The 5,146-nt window shown below is 38.7% G+C and overlaps 1 pseudogene across 1 annotated transcript; it reads right to left on the reverse strand.

Moving 5' to 3' along the window:
• Positions 1–1,142: 1,142 nt before the first annotated feature.
• LOC306887784 (C-C chemokine receptor type 5-like) lies at positions 1,143–2,092 on the reverse strand (annotated as a pseudogene). The gene has a single exon. The product of its transcript is annotated as a C-C chemokine receptor type 5-like (transcript).
• Positions 2,093–5,146: the final 3,054 nt, after the last annotated feature.

A 5,146-nucleotide genomic window follows, 5' to 3' on the forward strand; every position in this document is an offset into this window, starting at 1 on the left:
ACGATGCTGCCACCACCATGCTTCACTGTTGGGACTGTATTGGACAGGTGATGAGCAGTGCCTGGTTTTCTCCACACATACCGCTTAGAATTAAGGCCAAAAAGTTCTATCTTGGTCTCATCAAACCAGAGAATATTCAGGAGTTTTTTTTAGCAAACTCCATGCGGGCTTTCATGTGTCTTGCACTGAGGAGAGGCTTCCATCGGGCCACTCTGCCATAAAGCCCCGACTGGTAGAGGGCTGCAGTGATGGTTGACTTTCTACAACTTTCTCCCATCTCCCGACTGCATCTCTGGAGGTCAGCCACAATGATCGTTGGGTTCTTCTTTACCTCTCTCATCAAGGCTCTTCTCCCCCGATAGCTCAGTTTGGCCGGACGGCCAGCTCTAAGAAGGGTTCTGGTCGTCCCAAACGTCATCCATTTAAGGATTATGGAGGCCACTGTGCTCTTAGGAACCTTAAGTGCAGCAGAATTTTTTTTGTAACCATGGCCAGATCTGTGCCTTGCCACAGTTCTGTCTCGGAGTTCTTCAGGCAGTTCCTTTGACCTCATGATTCTCATTTGCTCTGACATGCACTGTGAGCTGTAAGGTCTTATATAGACAGGTGTGTGGCTTTCCTAATTAAGTCCAGTCAGTATAATCAAACACAGCTGGACTCAAATGAAGGTGTAGAACCATCTCAAGGATGATCCAAAGAAATGGACAGCACCTGAGTTAAATATATGAGTGTCACAGCAAAGGGTCTGAATACTTAGGACCATGTGATATTTCATTTTTTCAAATGTCAACAATGTCAACAATTCTGTGTTTTTCTGTCAATATGGGGTGCTGTGTGTACATTGAGGAAAAAAAATTAACTTAAATGATTTTAGCAAATGGCTGCAATATAACAAAGAGTGAAAAATTTAAGGGGGTCTGAATACTTTCCGTACCCACTGTATATTTAAACAGGGCTGTCTCAAGTTGGCGCAGGGCCCAGTGCAAGGTATAAGGACATTCGTAACATTCGTGTTCCCGTTCTTGGGGGGTGGGGGTTCCCCCTCAGTCCGTTTGCCACGGGACCCGGTGCGGCTGCACCAGTTGTACTGCTCTAAGGACAGCCTTGCTTTTAAAAATTATTTTTGACTATCTTTTCCCAATTTAAATTGTTGTACTAGTTCTCTCATCATTGGTTCTGTGTGAGTAAACTGATACAGTGGGCGGTGTAATGTAGTTCTTTACGAATTGCAGTCTAGTGCAAGGTGTCCTGAGTTTGAAAAGATGACTTCTAAATTTCTCTCTCACAAACACATAGAAAATGGGGTTCAGGCAACTGTGTGAATGAGCCAAAGCATCTGTGATTTGCAGACTTACTGCTGTCACAAGATTGAGTTATGAGCTCATTCAGTTCTAAGGCTTTCACAAATGCTGTGACATTGTATGGAGCCCAACAGTAGAAGAAGACTACCATCACTATGATGACAAGGTACATGGACTGCCTCTTGGCAGAGCGAGCTGTCAGGAGTCTCTTTAAAATCATTGAGTAACAAAATCCAATCACAATAAGAGGGAGAATTAAACCCATAACATTCATTTTCAACATACTAAAAGTCCTTGAAGAAAGGTAAGAAATTTGATAATTTGTTGGGTAAGATATGCAATATTTTTGTTCTTTGTTTTCTGTGGTTTTTAGGTGTGTCAGCTCAGGAAAGGATGCAGAAACAGCAACAATCCATGTGACCACACTTGCTAAGATCCCATATGTCCTTGTTCTGATTCTCAGGGCAAACACAGCATGAACTACTGCTAAGTACCGATCAACACTCATCAGTACAATAAAGAATATCCCACTATAGAATCCAATGTGGTAGACACTGAGGACCATAGTGCACATAACATCTCCAAAGATCCACTGGTCTCTGGCATAGTGTGCCAGGAAGGGGAGTGAGCAGACCAAGAGCAGGTCAGCAATAGCCAGGTTCAGAAGACAGATGTCAGTCATACTTCTCAGCTTCACACCCATCAAAACTACCCATATCACCATTATGTTACGCAGAAAGCCCACAACAAAAAACGGAGTATAACACAGGAAGAATGCTAGCGCCATGATCTTCATAAACACAGGAAAATCCAGACGAATCAACATATCCATCATAGTAGTCATGATAGTCATATGGTGCATCAGTATCTGGCTCATCATCCAATGTCCCTTATTTACTATAATTGGAATCAAAAAAATAAACTGTAAGGAAAACATAACTCCGCTTTTGACAGTTACTCATAATCTTTATGTACTTAATTGTAATTTAATTGTAATATGTGTTATGACCTTACCTGGATAAAGTATGATGATAAAGAGGACCATTGGTTACCATCATTGTCCGTGGACAGAGTGCAGGGGTCCTGTTCATGATAAATGACTTCTATCAAAAACAAAGGCAAAGAAATGTATTACTTAGTGGAAAAATATCAGGACAGGATCTTGCAACAGTTTCACAAAGTCTATTAATTAGGTCTTACAACTACAGATGTTACCGTGTTCTGAGTTTGTACTTGTCTTTGATTAAAAGTGTAATATGTGAAAAATTATTACTAATTTTAAAAGAATATCTCTAATTTCTAATTTTATAAAATCTAGTAACTTTTAAGAGAGCGGTTAAGGAAAAGGGGAACAGATCTAGTTTCACAACTCAATTTCTTACATATCAGCGAAAAAGAAACTAACAAAATATTTTTGTAGGAAAAAATCCATGTTGCAATAATTATCAAATAAGGTACTTCAAAATATATAGTTCACCCAAAAATTAAATGCTTTACTCACCCTCGTGTTTTTCTGTCTGTCTGTTTGACTTTGTCTTCTGTGGAGCACAAAAGTTATTTTGAAGAATAAATCAAAAATTTGCAAATAAAAAAATAAATAAATGCTACTGGGGTATACAGTCCATAAATCGGTGCTCTTTGTGTGCGGTATTTCTTAATTCATCAAAAAAACTTTTAACTCTAAGGCACTCGAAAATATAGTGAAAAATAAAGCCTTTATTCTCTCATGGCTTTACATGAAAAACAACTCAAAAATACACCGACGCGTTGCGGCTAACAAGCCTTCATCAGGGTTTAAAACTACAAACACACTCAGAGTCCATTTTAAACAACCAGTTTGTCACATGACACAGTCACCTGGTTAAATGTAAAAACATCACAAAGAGAATATTTTCATAAATACATTTTACAAATTACCAAAAAAGGAAAAAAAACTTTTAGCAATCTCCAGATAATATCATGAAATACAACATAGGTCCAAGAAACACAGGTCACTTAAGGTGAAAAATGTAATTCACCATGTTGAAAAAAAAAAATTCTTCATTAGTTAGTCATAAAATATGGTCTGAGTCAACTGAAGTAAATCTCTGTGATGAATTTCTCTAAAAGCTAATTGAAATCATTTTTAGGAGATGAGATTGCAAATTTGGGTTACACAGGTGCCCTGCCTTTTAAATAAAGGCACACAAAAGCCTAGTTACTGACAAATCAGTTTTTTCTCAAGAAAGATTGGTTAGTGTAAACCATGCCTCAATCCCAAAAACTTTAACATTACTTTAAAAATGCATTACATGATGTGCAAAGCTTGGAAAAGGCTACAAAAGCATCGCTGAAGACCTGGGCGTTCATGAAGCTACAGTAGGCTATATGAATCTAGAGTACAGTTTTTTGCCTTTAGTCAACTGTTTTCAAAAGATTTTACTGTGAAAGTCTTTGTCCATGTTTCCACTATCAAAAAAACAGAATGGTATTCAAGAAAAAAATATTGAGGCATGTCTTGTGTTTGCTAAACTATAAAACATGGTGGATGGAGCATTGTGGTTTAATGCTATATTTTGCCTCCTCAGGGCCTGGGCACATGGCAATCATTGAATAAACAATGAATTCAAAAGCGTACTCAAGACATTTTACAGGATAATCTCAGGACAGCAGTTTCTCACGATGACCAAATGCATGCAAAATATGGCTGAAAATAAGAAAATGTGTCCTGGGGCAGTATGTATAAAGCCGCTCAGAGTAAACATTTTAGTCCTAAGTGTGTCAAAATTCTAAGAATGATGTAATTTTACTCTTACTCTTAAGAATAAGAGTGATTCATAAAGGTTCCTAAGTGTTAAGACTAGGTCTCAGCTCCTGAATTATTTAAGAGAGCTGAAGAGGTCTCCTAGATTTCCAGATATAGGTCAAGCGAGAGCTTTTGTGTTTTATGAGCCATTGAATAATTTCTCAAATGATTCATTATGAAGAGTATTATTAAACAGTATTACAATTCTATCTGTTTTCACATCTTGGGTTTCTTGCGAAGGATACGTGTTGTTTGTTCAGTTCACCTCCTTCAAAACGCTGTGAAGCGCTGTGTCACGCGCTGTGTCACGCGCTTCAAACCAGCGAACAAAACGACTCGTTCATTTAAAAGATTCACTTAAACACCGATTCATTCACGATCGAAAATTACTATTTTGCATTCCCAGTCCCAGTTCTAGATGGCAGCAAATACTTTATGAGGATTGTGGGATTTCCTGGAGTTGTTGGAGCCATTAATGGAACTCATGTTGGTTAAGCGTATGGGGCTGTCACGTGATGAACGAAAGACTCAAACCCGAAGACTCGGGAGATGAACTAATCAATTCTCTTTCTGGCTCAGGCTGCATTAGTTAAGCGTATGGGGCTGTCACGTGATGAACAAAAGACTCAAACCCGAAGACTCGGGAGGTGAACTAATTCCAGTACAGTACCCATAGAATTTTGTGCAATGCGTATGCGGCATGCGCGACTGAACGAATCACTCTCCAAGACGACTCGTTCTTCCCGAGTCACATTAAAGAGTCGTTCAAAATGAATGAATCGTTCAAGAACGACCCATCACTAAACAAGATGTAAGAGTGGAGCAGAAAGTATCAGTAGCACTGTTAGCATCAAGCGATCAAGAGAGTTAATATTAAGTGACCTACATTTTAGGAACACAGTTGTCTGATTATGCTCTATTTTGTCAACGAAAATAGTTCCAAACAAAGTCACAGCTGAGCCGCTGCGCATCTCCAAGCAAACAGCGGTGTTTCGTTTATCTAGTGTTTCGTTAAAATCTAGTGAATCAATGATTCAATGATTCATTCATAAAAAGATGC

The sequence above is a fragment of the Barbus barbus genome (genome assembly GCF_936440315.1).
Source record: "Barbus barbus genome assembly, chromosome: 21".
Taxonomy (NCBI): domain Eukaryota; kingdom Metazoa; phylum Chordata; class Actinopteri; order Cypriniformes; family Cyprinidae; genus Barbus; species Barbus barbus.